We start from the raw sequence: 12,598 nt of genomic DNA on the forward strand, positions 1-12,598 counted from the left end.
ATGCTCCTCCAAAGACAGCTGCCTTTCCCTGCTCTCTCAGCCTGCCAAAGATTGGCTCCCAACCTCCAGCTGCTCACACACGGACAGCCTCAGCACAGAGATTGTGGGATATCTAGCTCTGACGGGCAGCGAGCCAAAGTCCGCCCATCCCCTTGATCTTCCATTGAGCCTCCTCCTCCTCCACTCACCTCTCCAGCCACCATTCACCACCAGCCGGTAGTTGAAGAGAAGTTGCTTTTTTTAGTTGAAGAGGCCCTTTTAGGTGTCTTCATTGAGGGCAGGGGCTCATCCCCAGGGCCATTCCGGGGGTGTGCCACGTCCGGCATCCCCAACAGCCGTTATTTTTTGTGGTCGGGGAGTGCCTGCCCTGCCAAAGAAGGTGCCTGCACATGCGACCCGCCAACGTCATGAACCATGCCGCCCACCCGGCCCACGATGTTTGATGTTGGTGCACCCATTCCTCCAGTCCCCACCCAGCTTGCAGCACCATTGAAAAGTAGGTTAATGCCCAATGCTGCTGGTGGGGCTGTGTGCTGAGTCCCATCTATAGCCCTATAGATGGACCACCTGTTGGGAATCCCCACCCGCTGAAGCCATCTATGATGACCTGGACATTTCCGACAGTCACTACCTTTGAGAGCAGTTGCTCAGCGATTGCAACGACAGCTTGCATGACGACAATCCCAGCAACGGCTGTGGCCAAAGTGGCCACCGGTAGCCAGGTAGCTGTCTGGGTTGGGCGTGGCAGGTATGGTTCGGCCAGAGCAGGTGCTCGCTTCGTTGCCTCCTGTCCTGGCTGGGCTGGCAGCATCCAGGGGGCAGGTCACACAGGGGAAGGCAGTGTCCCACGCATCCCAGGAAGTTTCCTGTCCCATCCATCCAGAGCCACAGCCACTCCTGCATCCCCCACACCAGCCTGTGCTCCGGTCCCACCCAGAATCGCCGCCCACACCATGAACTTGCGTTCCCATTGCCACCATTGCCCCCCCTCCCCTGCCACTGCCCACTGGGGAGAGTGAGAGCGCAGGTTCTCACTCTCTCTGCCCGAGCCTCCTCGCCGGCTTCTCAGCATCTGACTGTGGAAGAGTGAACGATAACGAGGAACGAGGAGATGACGCGGCCAGAAGTGCAGCGATGATGGCGATGGCCTCATGCCATGCTCGCAGGCGTCCGGCGTCGCTGTACCACCAGAGAGAAGAGAAGCCAGAACAGATTTCGCCCGCAGAGAGGGAGGGCGGGGAGGGAGGAGTTCAATAATGACACATTTTTCCATTTTCCCCCAGCATGCAAATGGAAAAATCCCAATGGGGGGGGGGAGGGCGGGAACTGGGATAGTGATAGCAGTGCAGTGCACACAAAAAAATGAAGCTGGCTGGTGAATGTGGACTCAAGTTCGAATTTTGTGTATTTAGTATGGATACACAACAAATTTTATTAAGGTGAAAATCCACAAACTCTTAAAGATTCATCGAAATAGTCCTGTAGTGTAGACAAGCCCTAAGGCCCTAGATGCTTCGAAGACTTATGAACATGTTCAACTTTATGCACTGTGAGTAGCTGCTCTGACTTCAGTTTAACTCTCATTGATTTTAACTAAAGCCAGTGGAAGTTAGTGTAACCAAGGAAATAATTCAGCTCTAAAATATGCTAGTGTTCTAGTGTTCTCTTCTAGTGTTCACTTGCTGCAATTTAAGCCCATTGCTTCTTGTCCTATCCTCAGAGGTTAAGAAAAACTATTTTTTCCCTCCTCCTTGTAACAACCTTTTATGTACTTTAAAATGTTATGTCCCCTCTCAGTCTTCTCTTCTCCAGACCAAACAAACCCAATTTTTTCAATCTTCCCTCATAGGTCATGTTTTCTAGATCTTTAATCATTTTTGTTGCTCTTCTCTGGAATTTCTCCAATTTGTCCACATCATTCCTGAAATGTGGCATCCAGAACTGAACAATACTCCAGTTGAGGCCTAATCAGCATGGAGTAGAGTGGAAGAATTAGTTCTCGTGTCTTGCTTACAACACTCCTGCTAATACACCCCAGAATGATGTAATAGTGTTACACTGTTGACTCATATTTAGCCTGTGACCCACTATGAGCCCCTAGACAGTTATTTCCTGTTTTGTATGTGTGCAACTGATTGTTCCTTCCTAAGTGGAGTACTTCACATTTGTCCTTATTGAATTTCATCCCATTTACTTCAAACGATTTCACCAGTTTGTCCAGATCTTTTTTAATTTTAACCCTATCCTCCAAAGCACTTGCAACTCTTCCCAGCTTGGTATCGTCTGCAAACTTTATAAGTGTACGCTCTATGTCATTATCTAAACCACTGATGAATATATTGAACAGAACTGGATCCAGAACTGATTCCTGTAGGACCCCACTCGACATGCCCTTCCAGCTTGACTGTGAACCACTTAACTACTCTCTGGGAACAGCTTTCCAACCAGTTATGCACCCACCTTCTAGTAGCTCCATCTAGATTGTATTTCCCTTGTTTGTTTATGTTGCCTTTAGTGGATTTGCACAGATGTAAACTGATTAGAGCTTAGCAAACAGCTCTGATGTTGAACAAGAAGAAACAGAATCTAACTCTCTTGCCCTCAGCTGTGTTGGCTTTACCAGGCTACCAGGAGTGAAAACTTATTTTTGACACTAGAGTCAATAGATAGGACTCTGAACACACGCTGATGGCAGACTGCATAAAAATCTGTGATTACAGCAACGGGTCAAACAGTAGTCAAAATTTGGCTTGCAGAATCTTCATGACAGTGGTGAAGTATGTATCAGAAAGAACTCAGCCTTTTTCACAGATGCCAGGCTTGCAGACTCCACCTGGCATCTCAGTGAGATATAATAAATGGAACCCCATGATGCCATGAAGAACAGCTGCTTGAAACTGAAGCCAAGCAAGAACTGATGCTGGGGGGCAGTGGAAAGTATTTTCAATCATTTGCAGCCATGGTACAATCTCCTTGGTTGAAGGTAAGCACGCACAATTGGTCAATGAAGTCCATAGTTTAGGAGAACTCTTGGATTCCTTGATGACACTAAGCTCTCACATAGCAGCATCCACAAGTATCACATTCTATCATCTCCGGTTGGTTAAGAGACTCCATCCCACCTTGGTGGATGATGACCTGGCCTTAGTTATTCACACCTGTGTCACCTCTTGGTCAGACTGCAACAATATGATGGAAATAGCTGGGCTTGAAGCTTTCAGTACTTCGGAAACTCCAACTAGCACAGAAAATTGCAGCACTTCTCCTCCGCAACACAGGCTACTGTGAGCACATTAAACCTGTCTTCTGCTCTGTACCCTGCCTTCCCATAGGATTTTGAATCAAGGTCAATGTCTTGGTCTTTATCTTTAAAACACTCCATGGCATGGATCCAAGATATCTAAAGGACTACCTAAAATTATGTGTTGAAGGCGCCAGACGAAGGACCGTGGCAGTGGTCGAGCATCCACCGAAATGCCGCCAAATTCCGGCCAGGATGCGGGCACATTTAGATGACCCCACAGGCGCCATGGAGCCCGCAGGCACCGCGTTGGGGACCCCTGAGGGATGCCAGTTATAGTGACATAACAAATAACCGCGTCTATACTGGAGCTTTGTTGCTTTAACTTTGCTGCAAAAAGCTTTATGCCTCTCGTCACTGTGGCTTCATTTTGCCAGAAAAACAGGAGAGTTTTGCCAGCAATAGTAGCTTTGTGGTGTGTACCCTTCCACTGTTTTGTCAGCAAAAGCTGACTTTTGCCAACAAAACTCTGTAGCGTAGACAAGGCTACTTAGTGTGCTAACTCAAGCAGAGCCAGCAAGTATCTGTCTACACAAGCTGCGAAGCTGCTTCCAGATGTGCTGTAAATCTCTGCTCATACCTTATTTACTCAGGCTTTGCATGGAGATGAAGGCGGGAGTATTTGCCCTTCAGACAGTAGAATGTGTTATATATTCCTAATTCACAACTCTGCACAGGATCTTTTGCTCTTCTACTCATTAACAGGATGTGAAACTGCCATTAAAATATCAAAGGCGCAGTGGTACCAAAAAGCCCTTCACAAGAGTCACTAAACTAGGTGATATCAAACATCGTGTCCAGTTTGTCACAGGAAAAACTGAAAAATTTGGTTCAAACAAATATCACCTCAATAAGAAACAAGAGTTCAAAAGTTGTAGTTTTTAAACAATTTAGCCGTGCTCTCCAAATGTTCAAAATCAATTTTGGCTAATTATTTCTACAATGTGCTTTATAATAATAAACAATGCATAGTATACTACAAAATAAAACTTAATTAAATTAAACTTCAACAAAATAAAATAACTTGTTGAACATCTTGCCAAAACGTGCTTTTATGAAGGACATATGGGAATTAAACCCTGTCCTTAGAAGTGTTATTTATCCAAAACTACAATAAGTATGTTTTCTAATCTGACACTATAGAAGCCAAATGGCATTTCAGAATCAAATCCTCCATTACTTTAAAAGTATCTTGATTATAATCTGAAAATATCTGACTATTAAACGGCAGTTAAAATAAATTATAATTAACAAACACACACTGTTTATTGAGAAACAGTGTAAGTGGTAAAAGACCTCAGAGCAATGTTAGTGCACTAGTGAAATCTACTGAAACCTTCTAATTAAATTATCTATGGTCGAACTGGAATTTGTAGGCCCTAGCAGGGGAATCATCTCAAATGAGTGGGATTAAGCCACCAGCACAAGCATACACTTCTCAACTGAGTGCAAATGAATCAGCATCTCTCTACCAAGAAATCAGGTCAATGCACCAATGCATTTCTCTGCTGATTCACACAACACTCAAAAGATTTATACTGTAACATATGAAGAGATCCTTCCTAGATACACATGTCCATAGAAAGTAGAGAAAAACCAAAAAACACAGAGCAGGTTTATTTGATAAATTAGCACTAAAACCATATGCTAATAAAAGCATAAATCGCTAAGTACACCTCTACCCCGATATAATGCTGTCCTCGGGAGCCAAAAAAAAATCTTACTGCATTATAGGTGAAAACGTATTATATTGAACTTGCTTTGATCCGCCGGAGTGCACAGCCCCACCCCCCCAAACACCCTGGAGCGCTGCTTTACCGCGTTATATCCAAATTCGTTTTATATCGGGTCACGTTATATCTGGGTACAGGTGTACTAACTTATATGAATAGCTGTTTTCTTGTTCTTGTAGCCATGTTGATCTCAGGATATGAGACACAAGGTGGGTAAGATAATATCTTTTATTGGACCAACTTCTGTCAACCAGGACTTGTTGGCCACTACAGAAGGAGTAAAGTTTTCTTAGTTTCCTTTATAGTGCTCGTGTGCGTTTTTATCAACTCCATGTGCTGTAGGAAATCTATGCCATTTGTTGCACCACTTCCACCCTTGTCTCTGACTTTGTATGTATGTTCATCAACTGTTATTCTAAATGTACTATATACTAATTGGTATCTCCAGATGGAGTTAATATTCACAAGGTCCTATAAGTACTTAGTTGACATATAATCTTTCCCCATTCTTAACAATTAATGCATTTCATAACTAAACAGTGTACACAATATTGCTGTCACAGCCGGCTCAAGCGTGCATGCTTACAACATACAGGCCGTCAATGAAGGAACAACCCTAATTATCTGCTTCAGTCACAAGTTGGAAAATCACTTATTAGCAGACCACATTGTCATGTTGATGAATGTTAGTTCCACAGAGCAAAGAAAGCAGACACTTTTATCTTACACAGGCACATGTCCTGCTTACTCTTTATATTGCTCCACAGTACTTTAAAAAAAATGCAGACAACTAGACAAGAGTCACTATTTCCATGTACACCTCTACCCCGATATAATGCAATCCGATATAACATGAATTCAGATATAACGCGGTAAAGCAGTGCTCCAGAGGGACAGGGCTGCGCACTCCGGCGGATCAAAGCAAATTCAATATAATGCGGTTTCACCTATAATGTGGTAAGATATTTTGGCTCCCAAGGACAGCGTTATATCGGGGTAGGAGGTGTAGTATAACTTGATTCAGGAGTATTTTCAGACCCCAATTCACAGAGAAGGAAAGGGTACCCGATATACTAAGGTAAAAACACCCCTTAGTTCTTTAAGGTAGATCACATAAGTGGTTCAGAGTCTCAATAAGAAAGTAAAGACTGCAGTGATAACAGAGAAACATACAAAGCTTAAAAAATAGTCCACTTGTGAGGCATGTAGGAAGTTCTCACACAAATGTCAGTGTTTGTAGATTCTAAGCTTTTCATTTAAAAAAATATTAAATTTCTAGCTCTTATGTTTGAAAAAAAACCTTACAAGTGTGAATTAAGGACAGTTGCTTTCTTCCTTGTTCTACACACAGCTCCAATGCCTCTTCTGCTGCTGAGTCTTGTCAGTTTTCACTGAAAATATGCAAAACCCTGTGTGTGGGCAGTAGTGACAGTGAAAAGAATCAGGCCCGTTTTACTCTGCTGTAGCACAGGAAGGCTGCAAGCAGCAGAAGCAGGCACTATTCACTGGAGAGGACCCCCCAAGAATAAAAACTGGGAGGAGGAAATGATGAACAGAAACACACCATCACCTCTGCTTCAGCCAGAACAATGAGATGTACATTGCACTAAGGGGCAGGAAAAATGTTTCTTCTCCCTTCCAGAAAAAAGAGAGGGGGTTAGGGAAAAAAAATCAAATATCTATTAGCCAGAGGCTACAAAAAAATGGAGCCTTTTCAACTGGTCATTTCTCCTGAACTTTGTCTTATTTTAGTCTTCAATAAAATATAATTTTATATATATTTATATATATTTAAAAAAACAAAAGGTGCCCATCTGGGGTTTTTAAGTGCAGTCCACCACCCACGTCAATGAACAAATAGACTGTGGAGTGAATACCATTGCTACAAAGGTTGCGCCCAACTGAAGATGCCACTGTGTTCTTCTGTACTGAATACGTTGATCAGTCTCAACCACGTAGGAACTGAAGCTAAAGATGCATCCCATGACAACAGCTAATGTCCCATAGCTTTCCTCAGGACCGTTTTCTCAAGACTGTCTCCTGGTTTAAGCTTGGGTAAACTTTAGGCTGCATTCAGGGTATGTCTACACTGGCAGAGTTACAGTGCCAGTCAGAGAGCACTGAAGGGAAACTGCTGTGGTGTGTTCACACTGTCAGCTGCCTGCACAATAGCATGTTCACACTTGCGGCGGTATGCGGAGAGGTGCACTCTGGGCAGCTATCCCACAGAGCACCTCTTCCTCTTCTGCCACTAAGAGTTGAGGGAAGGCAGAGGGGGTTGCGGGGCAACCTGGGTCCTGTCCCAATGCCCCATGATCCATTGCTTCGCATCTGAGCGATCCCTGTCTGCATTTGGTGCCATCTTTCAACTGTTTGTGTACTGCACACTCTGCCTCTTCGGGCTGCAGGAATGGAGCCCGCACTGTTGACCAATATTCTGCTCACTCTCACTAACACTTCACGAGTAGCAGCAGAGTTATTCCGTAAACTACAAAGGCAAGAGGAGTTTGACATTGATCTCACCACAGGTAGTAGCTATGACACGAGATTGCTTGTGGCATTCACAGAGGTGCTGACGATAGTGGAACGCCACTTTTGGACTCAGGAAACAAGTACTGAATAGTGGGATCACATCATCTATGCATGTCTAGGATGATGAGCAGTGGCTGCAGAACTTTCAGGTGAGGAAAGCCACATTCGTGAGACTGTGTCATGAGCTTGCCCCAGCCCTGTGGCAAAAGGACACAAGAATGAGAGCTTCCCTATCGTTGGAGAAGCACGTGGCAATTGCACTGTGGAAGCTGGCTACTCCAGACTGCTTCCGATTAGTCGCTAACCAGTTCGGAGTGGGAAAGTCAACTGTTGGACTCGTGTTGATGGAAGTGTGTAGGGCCATTAATCATATCCTGCTCTGAAAAACCATGACTCTGGGCAATGTGTGTGACATTGTGGATAGCTTTGCACAAATGGGCTTCCCAAACTGTGTGAGGGATGATAGATGACACACATATTCCAACTCTGGCACCAGACCACCTAGCCACCGAGTACATTAATCAGAAGGGGTATTTCTCTATGGTTCTCCAGGCACTTGTGGATCACCGTGGGCATTTCACAGACATTAACGCAGGCTGGTCCAGAAAGGTGCATGATGCATGCACCTTTCAGAACATTGGCCTATTCAGGAAGCTGCAAGCAGGGACTTTCTTCCCGGACCAGAAGATCACTGTAGGGGAAGTCAAAATGCCGATTGTGATCCTGGGAGACCTTGCCTACCCCTTTTGCCGTGGCTTATGAAGCCATACATGGGGCACCTTCACAGCTGCAAGGAGCTGTTCAACAACAGGCTAAGCAAGTGCAGAATGACTGTTGAGTGTGCTTTTGCCCGTTTAAAGGCCCGCTGGCACTGCCTATATGGGAGGCTTGCCCTGGCTGATGACAATATTCCTGTGCTTATAGCCGTGTGCTGTACGTTCCATAATATTTGTGAAGGGGAGGGTGAAAGCTTCACTCAGGGCTGGACCGCTGAGGCTCAGCGCCTGGAGGCTGAATTTGAACAGCCAGAGACCAGGGCTATTAGAGGGGAGCAGCGTGGGGCAATAAAGATCAGGGATGCGGTGAGGCAGCAATTTGAAGCTGAAAGCCACTAATATTTGGTACTATGCTCAGGAGTGCAGTGCTTGTAATGCTAGGAGGCAGGGCCGCCCAGAGGATTCCGGGGGCCCGGGGTCTTCGGTGGCGGGCGGCCCTTCCATTCCGGGACCCGCCGCCGAAGTGCCCCGAAGACCCGCGGCGGGACCCCCCGCCGCCGAATTACCGCCGAAGCGCAGCCCGGTCTTCAGCGGTAATTCGGCGGCGGGGGGCCCCGCCGCGGGTCTTCGGGGCACTTCGGCAGCGGGTCCCGGAACGGAAGGGCCCCCCGCCGCCGAATTACCGCCGAAGACCAGGCTGCACGTCGGCGGCGGGTCCCGCTTCGGCGGTAATTCGCCACTGGGGAGTCCTTCCGCTCCGGGGCGGAAGGACCCCCCCCCGGCGAAGACCAGGAGCGGAAGAAGCTCCTGCGCCCTCTTGCCCCGCCCCCTCTGGGCAGCCCTGACCCTATCCACCCCCCCCAGAACACCCACAATCCAAAACCCCCCATTCCCTGCCCCCTGACCGCTCCCCAACCTCCACCCCTCCCTGTGCCCTGACTGTCCCCAGGACTCCCTGCCCCTTAGCCAACCCCCCCAGCCACGGCCCCGGCCCCAGCCTCTTACCCCCAGCTCCCTCCTCACCCGGAGTCTCAGCGCCTCACCCGACAGCCGCAGCGTGTCCCCGGCGGGGCCTGAGCTCCGTCCCGCTCAGAGCCGCGTGGTGAGGGGGCGGGGCTGGGAGCTCACGCCGAGCGGAGGGAGCTGAGCTCAGCCCGGAGCTCCCAGCTCCACCCCCTGACCACGCGGCTCGGAGCGGGGCGGGGCTCAGGGGCCCCGGCGGAGACATGCTGCGGTGCTGTCTGAGGACAACGCTTGATGTGCTAAGGCTCCAGGAGAGGGGCGGAGGCGGGAGCCTCAGCTGTTCTCTTGGGGGCCCCTGCGGAGCCCGGGGCCCGGGGCAAATTGCCCCCTTTGCCCCCCCCTCTGGGCGGCCCTGCTAAGAGGTGATTGTGATTGGTGCAGACGATGCACTGTGAAGGTTTAAGAAAATTGCCTGTTGCTTTGCAGGGCTCTGTTTGCTTTCAATTAATGGAATAAAGATTGCTTTAAAACCAAAACAATTATTTTATTAAAAACAACAACTGGAGGAGAGAGACCAAAAAAACCACCTCAGCACTGTGGGGGATGGGGAAAGGGAGGGTCCCAAGGCAGTTAAAGATTTGTGTATGTCCAGGTATCATATGCAACCTTGTCCTTTGGAGTACAGTGCAGTGGGTACTGTACTTCCACATAGCTAAACTGCAGAGGGATAGGTGTTGAGTGCAGTGAGTCCTGGGAGTCCACAGAGCTGGACTGTGACGGGGCAGGAGTGAAATGCAGTGGGTACAGACTGAAGCCAAGAGGTTGGTAAGAGTGTGTTGGCAGTGTCTGGGAGGTGCATGGGAAAGAGTTTTGCGACAGCAGGCGCAGAGCTGCTCGGTTTGCAGTGCTAGTAGAGCCTCGAGGGTGTCCGCCTGGCGCTCCATAACCTTTAAGAGCTGCTCTATGGCTTTGGTCCAGCACGATGCAGGCTCCTTTTTGTCCCTCTTCTCGCTGTTCCACCACTCCTTCAATTCTTGTTTTTTGGCCGGGGAGTGCATCATGACATCATGCAGAAAGTCCTCTTTAGTTCTTTGTGGCCGCTTTCTAATTCTGCGCAGCCGTTCGACTGGCGATAACAAAGAGGGAGGCTGGGCTCCCAAGGTCATATCTGTGAAGCCAAAATGCAACATTTTACAGAAGCAGTGTTGGTTGCAACACACAGGCCACCGATCCAGTGATTTAGAACACGGCCACTATTCACATACCTGCCGCTAACTGGCTGACCCCAGGCAAGCACCCATGAGCCACAAGATCCCCAAAATGGTGAGTAACCACAAGGGCAGGGAAATCAGTGTTCCAGAACCGTACTGTACACTGGGCACGTGGCCCTTCGGGGAGAGCCAGCACTGTAGGGGGACTCTTATAATCATTACTGTCCCCATATTTCCCACATGCTGTGTTCATTATGGAAGATATCTTGCTGCTAAGGGTGAGCAGGGAATCAAGGGAGGGTCTTATCCAAGCCCTGGCCCTTATGCCTCTCGCCTGTGTGTAGCAATGGTTCCCACCCCGTCCCAGTGTCGGCAGAGTGGCACGGGAAAGTTACCCTTAATGGGGCAAGAAACAAAGCAGCTCCGCCAAAGAACTTGTGACAGCGGATTGCCCAGTATCTCCATGAGAATTTTGTGGAGATTTCTGAGGCAGATTCACATGAAGTGAGGGAGTCAATCAACACCCTGTTCCGCCACTCAGACTAGGCATGTGGTGGTATCTGAATCATACAGACACAAGCCTGCTTTCTGTAACCCTCCTGCCCCCAACAACTTGCTTCAGCGATTCCCAAAATCAAAGCCACTTACCAGGGGCCTCCTCTCCTGTTTGTGCTTCGCCAAGCTCCGACTGGCAAGCCTCCTCCGGGTTAGAGAACAGTCCTGGCTGCATGCATCTCTGACCTCCGTGTTGTCCTCTGCCTCTGGGTCCCCCTCCACATCCTTGTCCAAGATTTCCTCCACCTGGCTCAGTCCACTCTCAACTGGCACATGAGCCACCGAAGTGTCCACAGTGATCTTCGCAGTGGAGGTGGGGTCGCCACCGAGTATCACATCCAGCTCTTTATAGAGCCAGCAGCTCATGGGTGCAGCACCAGAGTGGCAGTTTTCCTCCCACGCCTTGTGGTAGGCATTCCGCAGCTCCTTCACTTTGATCCTGCACTGCAATGTGTCCCGGTCATGGCCCCTTTCTGTCATGCATCATGAAATCTGTCCATAGGTATCAATTCCTATGGCTGGAGCGCAGCTGGGACTGGACAGCCTCTTCTCCCTAAATGCTGATGAGGTCCAACAGCTCAGCATTACTCCAAGTGGGGGATCACCTGGTGTGTGGAGCAGGCATGGTCACCTGGAAAGATGCACTGAGACCACTGCACGCATCACCGAGCAAACAGGAAGGAGACTTTCAAAATTCCCAAGGAATGTAAGGGGTGGGGCTCACGGTTGGTCACCTGAGGGCAAGGCAGTAGAGTTCAAACCGATGACCAAAGAGACGAGAACAGGCATTGTGGGACACCTCCCGGAGGCCAATCGCAGCGCTGTAATTGATCGGGGTGTCTACACTGTCACCGGGGGCTGTAGCCCCGGCACAGAAAGCTGTACACCTCTCATCGGGGTGGTTTTCTTACAGCACCCTAACTGTGCAGTTCCTGCACACTAAGTGGCTTGGCAGTGAGTACACCTCAGGAGTTACTCCACAGAAAGCTGCTTTACTGTGCAGAAACTTGCCAGTGTAGACAAGGCTTCAGTCAGTTAAAAATGAAAGCCTGAGACGTCTTAGGTTGGATGTGTCTCAGCCTCACATCTTTTAAGCAGGGACACTTAGGGCAAAAATATCACCCCAAAGCTGGCTGGGATGATCTCTTCAATTAAACACAAGCAGCTGAGCAGACAATCACTCAGAAGACCTAAAATACAAGATTGTTTGTTGTAGAATTCTCTTAACAATCTGAACTATTCTTTCTACTAATCCATTCTCTTGTAGTTGCTAGGTGCTGAGGAATACTGTATTCCAAAGTCATACTTTATCCCACCAGCTTGGAATTCATGGCAAACTGTTCCCATCAGAAACTATTTCTTCTGGAATTCAAGAATAAGAGCCTTTAAATTTCTCTGTGAGCTACTGACTTGTGGGTCTAATGAGAAGAAGAATGTTTACAAACCCAGAAAAAAAGTCAACGGCTATCTGACAGGTACGTCCCTTTTCTTCACATAAGTTTAGTGCTAATTCTTTTCCAGGACTACCAATTAACACTGAGTATTAGAAGCTCTTTGGATTGCGTTTTTCTGGCCACTCTAAGTCTA

The 12,598-nt window shown here is 48.0% G+C and overlaps 2 protein-coding genes across 18 annotated transcripts in view; one reads left to right on the forward strand and one right to left on the reverse strand.

Moving 5' to 3' along the window:
* ADAM23 (ADAM metallopeptidase domain 23) overlaps nucleotides 1–12,598 on the reverse strand; it is a 199,921-nt gene that overhangs the window by 174,761 nt on the left and 12,562 nt on the right. The window lies entirely within an intron of this gene.
* GPR1 (G protein-coupled receptor 1) overlaps nucleotides 12,295–12,598 on the forward strand; it is a 133,815-nt gene continuing 133,511 nt past the window's right edge. For all 6 annotated transcript variants that reach the window (XR_005586058.1, XR_005586061.1, XR_005586054.1 and 3 more), the window contains exon 1: nucleotides 12,295–12,486. The gene's annotated coding sequence lies outside the window, so the exon portion shown is untranslated. The remainder of the gene's footprint in view (nucleotides 12,487–12,598) is intronic.

The sequence above is a fragment of the Mauremys reevesii genome, linkage group 11 (genome assembly GCF_016161935.1).
Source record: "Mauremys reevesii isolate NIE-2019 linkage group 11, ASM1616193v1, whole genome shotgun sequence".
NCBI lineage: Eukaryota > Metazoa > Chordata > Testudines > Geoemydidae > Mauremys > Mauremys reevesii.